The 15946-nt window shown below is 43.0% G+C and overlaps 1 long non-coding RNA gene across 1 annotated transcript; it reads right to left on the bottom strand.

Annotated features, from left to right (window-relative positions):
• Positions 1-2172: 2172 nt before the first annotated feature.
• LOC119311230 lies at positions 2173-14933 on the bottom strand. Its single transcript, XR_005150938.1, has 9 exons — positions 14008-14933; positions 11923-12020; positions 11748-11825; positions 11456-11587; positions 10593-10663; positions 8132-8603; positions 7230-7300; positions 4732-4805; positions 2173-3928 (listed from the first exon to the last, which is right to left on the bottom strand). It is a non-coding gene; the product is annotated as an uncharacterized LOC119311230 (long non-coding RNA).
• Positions 14934-15946: the final 1013 nt, after the last annotated feature.

The raw sequence follows: 15946 nt of genomic DNA, 5'->3' as shown, positions 1-15946 counted from the left end.
AGAAAGTGGAAACCTGCCAACTGATGTGGTCTCATTTGCTTTTCATGTCTTGGTAAATAGCAATGTTTAACGCAATGAGTTCTTCAGCGACTCTTAACATCATCAACAGCAATATCATCAGAATCCTTTCAACGCATTTCACAGAAATATGATCTTGACCTTGATGCCTGACATGAGGCAAACTCAGTTCCAATGATACATTTAAATTTCATGAATGCCATGAAAAACATTGAAAATAATGATAAGCCAAAGTTCCATATTTGTTACTAAACCCATGTCCTGCGCAATATTGCCAGGCCAGATCATCTATCTATCTATTTATACTAAAAGCACAGCATGGTAGAGATAGAAAAGTAGACTATAAATTCTCACAAAAAGGCAAAACATCTAACCGTTAGTTGAAAAGACCAGCTTATTGATCAAATTTTTGCACAAACTATTCCGTTCAAAAACAAAAAATGTTTGAGCACAAACTACATGAACCACATCCTACCATTGTTTATCCTCGCATACCTGTCATTTTCATAATGCATGGCAACAATGCATCTAAAAGGAGTGTTGCTTCCACTTTTGGAGAAGCTGGAAACAATAATCTGCCATGCTTCTGTTCTAGATTCTCGTTAACAAATCCAAACATGTATTAGTCTACAAAACAATATCTCAAATATCCCTGTTAAGCTAGAAAACAACCACAGAATTGACTATTAAGCTTCCCACAAAAAATATTTGAAGATAGGGCTATACTGCTACTGTAACCCTATGTTTTTTGTAGACCTAACAGAAAGCCAGGCATACACAAAGCCAACAAACAGACAATTGCATAAGCTACAACCATAAGCATCAACAAAATATGTTGTATTAACTACTAACATAAGCATCAACAAAATCTGATACGATTCCATTTATCTATGCTAAACTACCACATCTATTACCGTTGTCCCTTACACTTCTATATGAATCTCAAGGAACAAAACAAACAATTAATCTACATAGGCAGAGAAATGAGCAGTAAACAAGCACAAACAAAAGTCAGGAAGTCAAGATTAATGCACATACCTCAGCGAAACACAAGGGTCTTCATCTTATGGTTTCCCATTAGCATACAGAACTACAAAAGGCAGCAGATCTGCACTCCTCACCGTACACACAGCAGTCAGACCAGGCAGAAGTTAGAATCGCATCACAATATCACATGGTCAAATTTGCGCACCAACATCCTACCAATATTTATCCTGTTTTTTTTAATCTTTTATGCATGGCAACATTAGGTGAACATCAAAAACCTGCTGCAATTATTACTACTTCAACTGTTAAGTTACACAAGATAAGACTGGGTAGGCTCATTCATGTCAGGCCATTCCTCATAACCTACATTGACTAGCACCGTGATTTTTCTATTAAGCACCAAGGATTCGAGAGACTGGGGTTGAAAACGTAAGGAGAAGCCATAAAATGGAAAGATCCATTATATGTTACATTAACATTACTCATGACCAGAGTAGTTGTACAAAATGATTGCCGTGTGAATCTGCGAAACCACACACCAGTGTGATGAGTTAGCAGCTAAACAGCTATATATTATAAGCATTGTATCCTATGCACAGAGGAACGGTATCTAAAACGTAGCTGAGCAGAAATAGACTCCCAAAAACATATTACAGTGCACGCAAATAAAACAAGCATTTCATGGATACATTGAGGGACATTGGCATAAATGCCAAGGAAAATACACTAATATAATCACAATGGTAAACTGACAGGGGAAATGTAAGGATGATATGGCAATGACTTGAATCAAACATACCGGTCTTTGTGTAGACAAACCAAACATCCATTTAACTACTCCCTCCGTCCGGAAATACTTGTCGGAAGAATGGATGTATCTAGACATATTTTAATTCTAGATACATCTATTTTTATTCATTTTCGCGACAAGTAATTCCGGACGGAGGGAGTACTATGCCATGCAATCTAAAAAAAAGGGCAACCTGGTGCATGTAGCTCCCGCTTGCGCAGGGTCCAGGGAAGGGTCCGACCACTTTGGGTCTATAGTACGCAGCCTTTCCCTACATTTCTGTAAGAGGTTGTAGGGAAAGGCTGCGTACTATAGACCCAAAGTGGTCGGACCCTTCCCTGGACCCTGCGCAAGCGGGAGCTACATGCACCATGCAATCTAATCCAATCAAATTCAAATTCATGGATAAATTTGAAAAACATTGCAAGGTCGAATTGATGGGCAAATAGGTTCCTTTTTTTAGGGTCATGGCCAAACAATTCCCTCTAAACTAACGCACACACAACATTTCTGCTTGAGTTGCACATTTTTACGGAGCAGTCGCAGTGTCGCACCATCTGAGAATAATTTTACAAAGCTAGCATCTCCTACTTCTGTTCTTTCTAGAATAAACATGGAAAGATGCATCATTTTCTTAGAAGAAGAGCCAAAGCGGCTGATACAACGTTTTTCGGCCTACTGTGCTAACCTGCGGGATTAGCAACCAAAATTGGCAACTTCTATTGACAATTACGGTGACAGCTGACAAGAGAAGTATACAGAAACTAAGGGACGATTGCGGCTTGCCTCAGCTCCCTAGCGGCTGCTGCTTCACCCGTGGTGCGGGTGCGGCCATGCGCCACGACGCTACCTGTCGCTCCGCCTCCCAACCATCCTCCTACGCGGCGCGCTCTTGCCATCGCTGACCGCGAATACGATGCCACGCCGCACCTGCCGACGCCGCCATCTCCCTCTCCGTCTCCTAGAGGGGCCCTCTGTGTGCGCCCACCCGTCAGACAGCAGTGTCTCTTAGTGGGCTTTCCCGACTGGGCCTCCATAATGTACATCTAACACAATTAAGAGGCCCACTGCGAACCTCAAATATCATCACCATTAAGGCTCATCATCTCGCCATCTTCCTTCTCCGCTCAAATCCTCCCATGCCCCATTCTAAAAAAAATGACTCCTCGCCGTTTCCTCCTACCTCGCCGGTGGCACGGATGGACAGAGAGATCCCATACTATCTGCCATGGGCGGCGGGTACACGCACCCGCCACCGATGAGGACACGGTACGGCAAAACACCACCAAAAAGATCTTCACAATTCCCAAGCATCCACCGGAAATCAGGACGCTCGCCAGGCAGTTTCGCGCATCCCTCCCCTGCCAACGCGAGTCTCGCCCTAAACCGCAAGGAATCCTACCACCCCAACCCCGTGCGGCGCCCACACACAAAGGAACATGGATCGAGAGTCATGGCATATAGTTACTTGGTTGGCCGAAGTGTGATGGACACAATTGTGGCAATTTAGCCGAAAGAGCATGACAAGTGGGCTAGGTGACTAAGTGATTATGAACCGAACACAATCAATCTTGCTTGAGTAACCCAACAACAGAAAACATCATTGGAGCAAACAGAACTTTGCTTATCTTCAAGGTAAGCAGCTTAAAGAGCACCAGGCACATGCCATGTCATGGCCCTTGTGTAATCTACAATAAAACTATATTGACGTAATATGCCCACCAAACAGAAACCTTTTACTTTTGTAAAACCTTGGTGATATGAAACCTTCAGTTGTTCATAACTGTATTGTATGGGCCACGCAGATACATGATAAGTTACGGTACAAAATGACAAACTAGAGCATCTCATACAACATTTAACTTTAAAAAATCAATTCCAGTTCTAATATAGGCTCATCATAGTGTATCAGGTAAAGCCTGGGAAACAATTAATCAAGTTGTCCATTCTCACCCATGGAGTAACATAAGCAAAGAATAATTTGCAAATTGATGGTTTCAGATTGATATATAAGAAACTGAGACCCACAAGATTAATCGCCTAGCACGAGCCATCAGTTTACCTTGGACGGACCAGGAAGGAACTAGAGGTCCAATTTGACTAAGTATCGGTCATACATGTCAAACAAATAACCTGCAAAAAGAAGCGCCACTGTTTATTTCAAGCCCACAACCAAACAAGTGTCAATTTCGTGCTATAACACTGACATTTTGCGATACTGAGACAAACAAAATAAGGGATTATGCTAACTGTACAAAGTATGAAATCAATCATCTAGGGAACAAAGTTGATGCACTAAAATACTTAAAAAAAAGGAAAAATAGTAGTAACAATACAAGGCACTTATCTCAATATTCAGGTAAAAGTTACCTGGCAGATGCTGGATATGAAATGAATAAATGCTACACTTATATTTGCAAGATGTGTGATATATAAACAATAGATAACACGCAACCTACTGGAAGTGAAACATAGCAGAAAAGAATAGAGCAAAGGGATGTATTCTCTATTCTGCATGCAGATTCTAGCATGTAAACTCTAGCTCGGTAAGAACAGGAAAGTTATGCAAACAACCAATGAGACAATCAACAAGGGTTGACAACTGCCATAAGTACTTATGTAAGAGTCACAACTTGGGAACACAACGATATTGATACAAAGGATGTGCAGACCAAAGCTCAAAAGAATTGGTAACGTAAGTATCGGGTATAGAATACTACTCCCTCCGTTCCTAAATATTTGTCTTTTTAGAGATTTCAAATGGACTGCCACATACAGATGTATATAGACATATTTTAGAGCGTGGACTCACTCATTTTGCTCTGTATGTAGTCACTTGTTGAAATCTCTAGAAAGACAAATATTTAGGAACGGAGGGAGTAGAATGTAAGGGACACAGTTTCGGCTGACAATAATGTCAAGATTAATGCACATACCTCAGCGAAACACAAGGGCCTTCATCTTATATATGGTTTCCCATTAGCATACAGAACTACAAAAGGCAGCAGATCTGCACTCCTCACCATACACACAGGAGTCAGACCAGGCAGAAGTTAGAATCGCATCACAATATCACATGGTCAAATTTGAGCACCAACATCCTACCAATATTTATCTTGTTTTTTTTTAAATCTTTTATGCATGGCAACACTAGGTGAACATCAAAAACCTGCTGCAATTATTACTACTTCAACTGTTAAGTTACACAAGATAAGACTGGGTAGGCTCATTCATGTCAGGCCATTCCGCATAACCTACATTGACTAGCACCGTGATTTTTCTATTAAGCACCAAGGATTCGAGAGACTGGGGTTGAAAACGTATGGAGAAGCCATAAAATGGAAAGATCCATTATATGTTACATTAACATTACTCATGACCAGAGTAGTTGTACAAAATGATTGCCGTGTGAATCTGCGAAACCACACACCAGTGTGATGAGTTAGCAGCTAAACAGCTATATATTATAAGCATTGTATCCTATGCATAAAGGAACAGTATCTTAAACGTAGCTGAGCAGAAATAGACTCCCAAAAACATATTACAGTGCACGCAAATAAAACAAGCATTTCATGGATACAATGAGGGACATTGCCATAATGCCAAGGCAAATACACTAATATAATCACAATGGTAAACTGATAGGGGAAATGTAAGGATGATATGGCAATCACTTGAATCAAACATACCGGTCTTTGTGTAGACAAACCAAACATCCATTTAACTACTATGTCATGCAATCTAATCCAATCCAATTCAAATTCATGGATAAGTTTGAAAAACATTGCAAGGTCGAATTGATGGGCAAATAGGTTCCTGTTTTTAGGGTCATGGCCAAACAATTCCCTCTAAACTAACGCACACACAACATTTCTGCTTGAGTTGCACATTTTTACGGAGCAGTCGCAGTGTCGCACCATCTGAGAATAATTTTACAAAGCTAGCATCTCCTACTTTTGTTCTTTCTAGAATAAACATGGAAAGATGCATCATTTTCTTAGAAGAAGAGCCAAAGCGGCTGATACAACGTTTTTCGGCCTACTGTGCTAACCTGCGGGATTAGCAACCAAAACTGGCAATTTCTGTTGACAATTACGGTGACAGCTGACAAGAGAAGTATACAGAAACTAAGGGACGATTGCGGCTTGCCTCAGCTCCCTAGCGGCTGCTGCTTCACCTGTGGTGCGGGTGCGGCCATGCGCCACGACGCTGCCTGTCGCTCAGCCTCCCAACCATCCTCCTACGCGGCGCGCTCTCGCCATCGCTGACCGCGAATATGATGCCACGCCGCACCTGCCGCCGCCGCCATCTCCCTCTCCGTCTCCTAGAGGGGCCATCTGTGTGCGCCCACCCGTCAGACAGCAGTGGCTCTCAGTGGGCTTTCCCGACTGGGCCTCCATAATGTACATCTAACACAATTAAGAGGCCCACTGCCAACCTCAAATACCATCACCATTAAGGCTCATCATCTCGCCATCTTCCTGCTCCGCTCGAATCCTCCCATGCCCCATTCTAAAAAAAATGACTCCTCGTCGTTTCCTCCTTCCTCGCCGGCGGCGCGGACGGACAGAGAGCTCCCCTACTATCTGCCATGGGCGGCGGGTACACGCACCAGCCACCGATGAGGACACGGTAGGACACGGTACGACACAACACAACCAAAAAGATCTTCACAATTCCCAAGCATCCATCGGAAATCAGGACGCTCGGCAGGAAGTTTCGCGCATCCCTCCCCGCCAACGCGAGCCTCGTCCGAAACCGCAAGGAATCCTACCACCCCAACCCCGTGCGGCGCCCGCACACAAAGGAACATGGATCGAGAGTCATGGCATATGGTTACTTGGTTGGCCAAAGTGTGATGGACACAATTGTGGCAATTTAGCCAAAAGAGAATGACAGGTGGGCTAGGTGACTAAGTGATTATGAACCGAACACAATCAATCTTGCCTGAGTAACCCACCAACAGAAAACATCATTGGACCAAACAGAACTTTGCTTATCTTCAAGATAAGCAGCTTAAAGAGCACCAGGCACATGCCATGTCATGGCCCTTGTGTAATCTACAATAAAAGTATATTGACGTAATATGCCCACCAAACAGAAACCTTTTACTTTTGTAAAACCTTGGTGATATGAAACCTTCAGTTGCTCATAACTGTATTGTATGGGCCACGCAGATACATGATAAGTTACGGTACAAAATGACAAACTAGAGCATCTCATACAACATTTAACTTTAAAAAATCAATTCCAGTTCTAACGTAAGCTCATCAAAGTGTATCAGGTAAAGCCTGGGAGACAATTAATCAAGTTGTCCATCCTCACCCATGGGGTAACATAAGCAAGGAAGAATTTGCAAATTGATGGTTTCAGATTGATATATAAGAAACTGAGACCCACAAGATTAATCGCCTAGCACGAGCCATCGGTTTACCTTGGACGGACCAGGAAGGAACTGGAGGTCCAATTTGACTGGGTATCGGTCATGCATGTCAAACAAACAACCTGCAAAAAGAAGCGCCATTGTTTATTTCAAGCCCACAACCAAACAAGTGTTAATTTCGTGCTATAACACTGACATATTTTAGGATAGTGAGACAAACAAAATAAGGGATTATGCTAACTGTAGAAAGTCTCAAATCAATCATCTAGGGAACAAAGTTGATGCACTAAAATACTAAAAAAAAGGAAAAATAGTAGTAGCAATACGAGGCACTTATGTCAATATTCAGGTAAAAGTTACCTGGCAGATGCTGGATATGAAATGAATAAATGCTACACTTATATTTGCAAGATGTGTGATATATAAACAATAGTTAACACACAACCTACTGGAAGTGAAACATAGCAGAAAAGAATAGAGCAAAGGGATGTATTCTCTATTCTGCATGCAGATTCTAGCATGTAATCTCTAGCTCAGTAAGAACAGGAAAGTTATGCAAACAAACAATGAAACAGTCAACAAGGGTTGAAAACTGCCGTAAGTACTTGTGTAAGAGTCACAACTTGGGAACACAACGATATTGATACAAAGGATGTGCAGACCAAAGCTCAAAAGAATTGGTAACGTAAGTATCAGGTATAGAATTGGTAACGTAAGTATCAGGTATAGAATATTACCCCCTCCGTTCCTAAATATTTGTCTTTTTAGAGTTTTCAAACGGACTACTACATACAGATGTATATATACATATTTTAGAGCGTGGACTCACTCATTTTGCTCTGTATGTAGTCACTTCTTGAAATCTCTAGAAAGACAAATATTTAGGAACGGAGGGAGTAGAATGTAAGGGACACAGTTTCGGCTGACAACGATGTCAAGATTAATGCACATACCTCAGCGAAACACAAGGGCCTTCATCGGATGGTTTCCCATTAGCATACAGAACTACAAAAGGCAGTAGATCTGCGCTCCTCACCGTACACACAGGAGTCAGACCAGGCAGAAGTTAGAATCGCATCACAATATCACATGGTCAAATTTGAGCACCAACATCCTACCAATATTTATCTTGTTTTTTTAAATCTTTTATGCATGGCAACACTAGGTGAACATCAAAAACCTGCTGCAATTATTACTACTTCGACTGTTAAGTTACACAAGATAAGACTGGGTAGGCTCATTCATGTCAGGCCATTCCTCATAACCTACATTGACTAGCACCGTGATTTTTCTATTAAGCACCAAGGATTCGAGAGACTGGGGTTGAAAACGTAAGGAGAAGCCATAAAATGGAAAGATCCATTATATGTTACATTAACATTACTCATGACCAGAGTAGTTGTACAAAATGATTGCCGTGTGAATCTGCAAAACCACACACCAGTGTGATGAGTTAGCAGCTAAACAGCTATATATTATAAGCATCGTATCCTATGCATAGAGGAACAGTATCTTAAACGTAGCTGAGCAGAAAGACTCCCAAAAACATATTACAGTGCACGCAAATAAAATAGGCATTTCATGGATACATTGAGGGACATTGCCATAAATGCCAAGGAAAATACACTAATATAATCACAATGGTAAACTGACAGGGGAAATGTAAGGATGATATGGCAATGACTTGAATCAAACATACCGGTCTTTGTCTAGACAAACCAAACATCCATTTAACTACTATGTCATGCAATCCAATCCAATCAAATTCAAATTCATGGATAAATTTGAAAAACATTGCAAGGTCAAATTGATGGTCAAATAGGTTCCTGTTTTTAGGGTCATGGCCAAACAATTCGCTCTAAACTAACGCACACCCAACATTTCTGCTTGAGTTGCACATTTTTACGGAGCAGTCGCAGTGTCGCACCATCTGAGAATAATTTTACAAAGCTAGCATCTCCTACTTTTGTTCTTTCTAGAATAAACATGGAAAGATGCATCATTTTCTTAGAAGAAGAGCCAAAGCGCCCATACAACGTTTTTGGCCTACTGTGCTAACCTGCGGGATTAGCAACCAAAATTGGCAATTTCTATTGACAATTACGGTGACAGCTGACAACAGAAGTATACAGAAACTAAGGGACGATTGCGGCTTGCCTCAGCTTCCTAGCGGCTGCTGCTTCACCCGTGGTGCGGGTGCGGCCATGCGCCACGACGCTGCATGTCGCTCCGCCTCCCAACCATCCTCCTACGCGGCGCGCTCTCGCCATCGCTGACCGCGAATACGATGCCACGCCGCACATGCCGCCGCCGCCATCTCCCTCTCTGTCTCCTAGAGGGGCCCTCTGTGTGCGCCCACCCGTCAGACAGCAGTGGCTCTCAATGGGCTTTCCCGACTAGGCCTCCATAATGTACATCTAACACAATTAAGAGGCCCACTGCTAACCTCAAACACCATCACCATTAAGGCTCATTATCTCACCATCTTCCTCGTCCGCTCGAATCCTCCCATGCCCCATTCTAAAAAAAATGACTCCTCGCCATTTCCTCCCTTCTCGCCGGTGGCGTGGTTGGACAGAGAGATCCCCTACTCTATCTCCATGGGCGGCGGGTACATGCACCCGCCGCCGATGAGGACACGGTACGGCACAACACAACCAAAAAGATCTTCACAATTTCCAAGCATCCACCGGAAATCAGGATGCCCGGAGGGCAGTTCAGCGCATCCCTCCCCTGCCAACGCGAGCCACGCCCGAAACCGCAAGGAATCCTACCACCGCAACCCCGCGCGGCGGCCACATACAAAGGAACATGGACCGAGAGTCATGGCCGAAGTGTGATGGACACAATTGTGGCAATTTAGCCAAAAGAGCATGACAGGTGGGCTAGGTGACTAAGTGATTATGAACCGAACACAATCGATCTTGCCTGAGTAACCCAACAAAAGAAAACATCATTGGACCGAACAGAACTTTGCTTATCTTCAAGATAAGCAGCTTAAAGAGCACCAGGCACATGCCATGTCATGGCCCTTGTGTAATCCACAATAAAAGTATATTGACGTAATATGCCCACCAAATAGAAACCTTTTACTTTTGTAAAACATTGGTGATATGAAACCTTCAGTTGCTCATAACTGTATGTATGGGCCACCCACATACATGATAAGTTACGGTACAAAATGACAAACTATAGAATCTCATACAACATTTAACTTTAAAAAACCAATTCCAGTTCTAATATAGGCTCATCATAGTGTATCAGGTAAAGCCTGAGAAACAATTAATCAAGTCGTCCATTCACACCCATGAGGTAACATAAGCAAGGAAGAATTTGCAAATTGATGGTTTCAGATTGATATATAAGAAACTGAGATCCACAAGATTTAACGCCTAGCACGAGCCATCAGTTTACCTTGGACGGAACAGGAAGGAACTGGAGGTCCAATTTGACTGAGTATAGGTCATGCATGTCAAACAAATAACCTGCAAAAAGAAGCGTCATTGTTTATTTCAAGCCCACAACCAAACAATTGTCAATTTCATGCTATAACACTGACATATTTTGGGATAGTGAGACAAACAACATAAGGGATTATGCTAACTGTAGAAAGTCTCAAATCAATCATCTAGGGAACAAAGTTGATGCACTAAAATACTAAAAAAAAGGAAAAATAGTAGTAGCAATTAGAGGCACTTGTCTCAATATTCAGGTAAAAGTTATTCGGCAGATGCTGGATATGAAATGAATAAATGCTACACTTATATTTGCAAGAGATGTGATATATAAACAATAGTTAACACGCAACCTACTGGAAGTGAAATAGAGCAGAAAAGAATAGAGCAAAGGGATGTATTCTCTAGTCTGCATGCAGATACTACCATGTAAACTCTAGCTCAGTAAGAACAGGAAAGTTATGCAAACAAACAATGAAACAATCAACAAGGGTTGACAACTGCCGTAAGTACTTATGTAAGAGTCACAACTTGGGAACACAACGATATTGATACAAAGGATGTGCAGACCAAAGCTCAAAAGAATTGGTAACGTAAGTATCAGGTATAGAATACTACTCCCTCCGTTCCTAAATATTGTCTTTTTAGAGATTTCAAATGGACTACCACATAAGGATGTATAGACATATTTTAGAGCGTAGATTCATTCATTTTGCTCTGTATGTAGTCACCTGTTGAAATCTCTAGAAAGACAAATATTTAGGAACAGAGGGAGTAGAATGTAAGGGACACAATTTCAGCTGACAATGATGTTATATTCACCTTGCAGAGACTTCATGGCAGAGAAGGCTTAGGCAAGAGTTTCAAAGTCAACATAAGCTATTACATGTCGATTATTATATCCTGTGTTGACCAGCCTTACTGCACAGAACCCAGTAAAAGGGCGAAATATATCTAGAGAAGCAAGAGTCAAGGAGCTGAAGCACTAAATGGTGCAAGATAAAACACAAAAGAAAAGACTGAGACATAAGATTTGTAAGAAGATAAACATACAACATAGTCCCCTTATTAATAAAATGACAAATAAACTCAAAATAATAATAGCAAAGGATACGTGCAAGCTCCCGTCTAGTACAGTTGGGTGGGAAACCTTCAACATGTAGGGTGTTTGATACGAACCAACAGAAGGCATCTGTAAAGATGCCCCAGGTCAAATAAAATCATCAAGTACTTCAGATTTACTGATGAAGCTGCTAGTCTTAATGAGGAACAAGGAATTATTGTGTTACCTCATTGTTTATGTAAGGCCCATAAGGCAGTCCCATTGATTCATCAAATCCAGCCATTTCCAGCTCAAAACCAGTCATCCGCGGTCCAAAAGGCATGTCTATAGAAGGGTGTAATAACTAAATTATATGCATGTATATGTTACTGGGAATGAATGAACTTCTAAAAGACATTGAGCGGCACGTGACTCGTGATTGCTAACAAACAGGGCTAAATGGGGACGGATCCCTCCCTTAACTGCGCACTGTTAGGTAGAAGTGAGACCACTCGTGATTGCTAACAAACAGGGCTAAATGGGGACGGATCCCTCCCTTAACTGCCCACTGTTAGGTAGAAGTGAGACCACTCCACCAATAAACGCGGATAGCACCCAAGCGAATAGGCAGAAGTGGGACCGCTCCACGAATAAACATGGATAGCACCCAAGTGAGTCCCCGTGGGGATTCAAACACAGATGTGTAGGTTCAACAACCTGAACTCCTACCATTGGGCGAGCGCTCAGTTCTCTAACTCATGATTGCTTGAAATTATTAATTATACCTACCATTTAAAAAGCAAGCCCGATAAAAATATACAGGACAGCATTAACTAAAGTGTGGATCTAACTATATCACATATATCAAGAAATGGACATCTGGAGAGGGGGAAAAGGCAATCTCGCTGTTACGGCGTTACCAATGTGAAAAGGGTTTAAATAAGTTTAAAAAATGACGAGCATGTCAATGTTTCAGTATCGTTTGCTAATGATGACCTCATTTGTCATCTATGAGGTTAAAATGGACATATGCATGCTGAATTTTCATAACACGCATTAACAGGACAGCATTAACTGAAATGTGGATCGTACTATATCACATATCAAGAAAGGGACATATGGAGAGGGGGGAAAAGGCAATCTCACTGTTACGGCGTTACCAATGGGAAAAGGGTTTAAACAAGTTAAAAATGACGAGCATATCATCTATGAGGTTGAAATGGACATATGCACACTGATTTTTCATAACAAGCATTAAAGATATTCACACGCATTGATAAATGTAGGGGACTTTTTGAGATGAGAAAAATCTAAGCTGCCAACTGAAGAGATGGTGATTTATTTAACCTATCATGCAGATCAGCGATGACAACAAATATACAACTAATGCCCAAATGGCAATTAGTCATACTCAATAAAATATTGGAAGGGTAGTAATAGGAAAGAGGAACTAGCTTTATTAAACTATCAATTGCTGCGTCAAAAGTAAGGGTGCAACCGTGCTACGACGCAGCAGCATGCAAACCCTAAGCTAGATCGACCAGATTGACATAAGCACTATTGACCAATTCAAGTTTTTAAAGATTTATAATATATTTGGTCATATGATGTCCATTTCAAAGCTCTTTAGAACAATAGTAGAAATATGTGCTGTCAGTTTTGCGCCAATGTTTTTAACATAGCAAAAGCTGGGCAACACTTAATCCACATGTCAAAATGCTACCAACACCATAGAGAGAAAAATCCCAGAACTGTATCCTATAACTATCCTAGGATTTTTCTTCGAAGATTTGACAGAAAAACTTAGGCTAATGAGACAATAATCTGCCATACTTATGTTCTAAATTCTCACTAACAAATCCAAACCTTCAGTCTACAAACCTGATGCAGTGATGCTTAAAAAAAGGTACAATCTAACAATCAACAACATCTCGAATATCCATGTTGAACCATAAGAGAAACAACCGCAGCGTTGACTATTAAGCTTCCCAGGAAAAAATCAAAGATATGTCTATAGCCATATGCTTTTTACATAGACATAATCAAAAGCCTAACCGTGCATATGGCCAACAAATAGACAATTGTATAAGCTACAAACATACTAATAATAATAATAAACTATTGTATAAACTACAACCTTAAGCGTCAACAAAATCTACTCTATAAACTACAACCATAAGCATCAACAAAATCTACTCTATAAACTACAACCATAAGCATCAACAAATCTGATAAGGTTTCATTTCTCTTTGCTAAACTTTTATATGAATCTGCAGGAACAAAACAAAGAATTAATCTAACAGAGGCAGAGAATTGAGCAGTAAGCACAAACCAAAGTAGTCAGGACGGCGACGCCTGAGAGGAGGGGGGCCAGCTGGCAAAGGCGGCTGTGCCACCATGTGCACGGCCTGTGGGAGATGCAGCGCCGCCATCGGTGGAGGGCTGGCACGCAACAGCGGCTGGCCCATCATGTATCCGGCATGTGGAGGCTGCTGCACCGTCATTGGTGAAGCGACATCATAAAAGGACGGAGGTGCCATCATGGATGGAGGACTGCGGGGAAAGGCAGAGGTGCCATCACAGGTCTGCCTTGTAGGGGCACGGTCATGACCAGCTCCCACAGGGGCATCGGCACCACCGTGTTTGCCCCTTGCATCACCGGGGGTCATTGCAGGGGCGTCGGAGCCATCATGTTCACGCCCTGGACCGTCTTCATCACAGGCGCGCCTTGTGGCGGCGGCAGCACCGTCAAAGACCCTTGCTCGGTTGGGAGGGCCCCAGGAGCGCCGTACATCCCCGACGACGCCGCCGCGCTGGCCTGGTGGACCGGGTTGGCGGCGAGCACGGGAGAGTTGGGGTTGGCCACGGCAGCCTGGTGGAGCGGGTCGGCGGCGAGCAGGGGCGAGTTGGGGGCGGCGACGGAATCCTGGTGGAGCGGGTGTGCGGCGGGCGCAGATGAATTGCGGGCGGCCATCTCTGGCGGCTGGTGGCGGAGAGAGCAGAACGTGCCGGATCTACTCGCCGGAGTGGGTTAGGGTTTCGGGGGCCGGCGGCGGGTGAGGGTCAGAGGAGGCGCAGGCTAGGGCTAGGGAGACGAGGCATCCTTATATACGACGGCGCGCGCTCCGGGTTGCCGATTTTGGCATCGGGGTCGCCCTTGAGGAAGGAAACGCGGAAACGGCGAGGTGCCTGGCGAGTGTTGAGCGCGCGGCCGCGGAGGCGGCAGTGCGAATGGGTGCGAGGGTTTCGCGTGCTGGACCTGGGTGGGTTTCTGGTCATCTGGTGCAATTGCGAACTCACTGTGGGCGATATGAGCCCAGGCGGCGCAGGTCCATGGCACAAAATTTGGATACCTAGGGACAGATACAAACCTCATTCTTCTCAAAAGAAAATGCTACAAACGTCCAATTGCATCCACTGTCCAAAACCCTCCCACTTGGATGGCGGAGCTCATCCAGAGTGCTACGACGTCATGGAGAGAGGAACTTGTTCGCTCGGTTTTCACCCCTTTTAGCACAGAAGCTATACCCGTTATTTGCAGTTATTCATAGCAATTTGTAGCCATCTTGTACTTAAAATTTCGCCTTCTATAAAACTATGGTACGCAATTGTGTATTCTTGAAAAAAAACACAGAAGCTATACTCAAAATTTCGCTATGCACTAGTAAAATCTCAGACTTTTAGGCGTGGAACAAAGAACAGCGAGGCATGTTTACAGTCCGCTCGGCCTACCGCATGATTGTGAGAACAAAAGTTAACAGAGAAGGATGGCTTGAAGAAAGGAAGGCTTATCTCACACTACTTTCGAAAGCAGTGAGTGGAATTCGATTTGGAATGTTCAGGTTCCATTGAAACTTCAAGTGTTCATTTGGCGACTAGGGCGGCAATCAATTTCATCTAATGAAGTGCTTCATCAACATGGGTACCACAGGAGCATGTGCTCTGTGCGGGGTGCATGATACCTGGCGGCATGCTTTTTTAAGCTGCCCCACGTCCCGTTGTACCTGGGCCCTATCTTTGGATCAAGTGGTCGAATAGTTGAGTGTGAACCAGGAGAAGAATGCAAGGCATTGGATCTTCACCATGCATGACACTCTTCAGACTAAACATTTTGTTCGGCTTGAGGTCACATTATGGACGATCTGGGGGGCTCAAAGGAAAGCTCTACAAAAAGGTATATTTCAAAGCCCCCATGCTATCAATGGTTTCATCACATCTTACCTGAAGGAAATTCAAAGGTTGGCAAAACCTACCCGAACTGCTTCTACTTG

Source organism: Triticum dicoccoides, chromosome 5B (assembly GCF_002162155.2).
Source record: "Triticum dicoccoides isolate Atlit2015 ecotype Zavitan chromosome 5B, WEW_v2.0, whole genome shotgun sequence".
Lineage (NCBI taxonomy): Eukaryota > Viridiplantae > Streptophyta > Magnoliopsida > Poales > Poaceae > Triticum > Triticum dicoccoides.
This window is presented reverse-complemented; position numbering and strand designations above follow the sequence as displayed.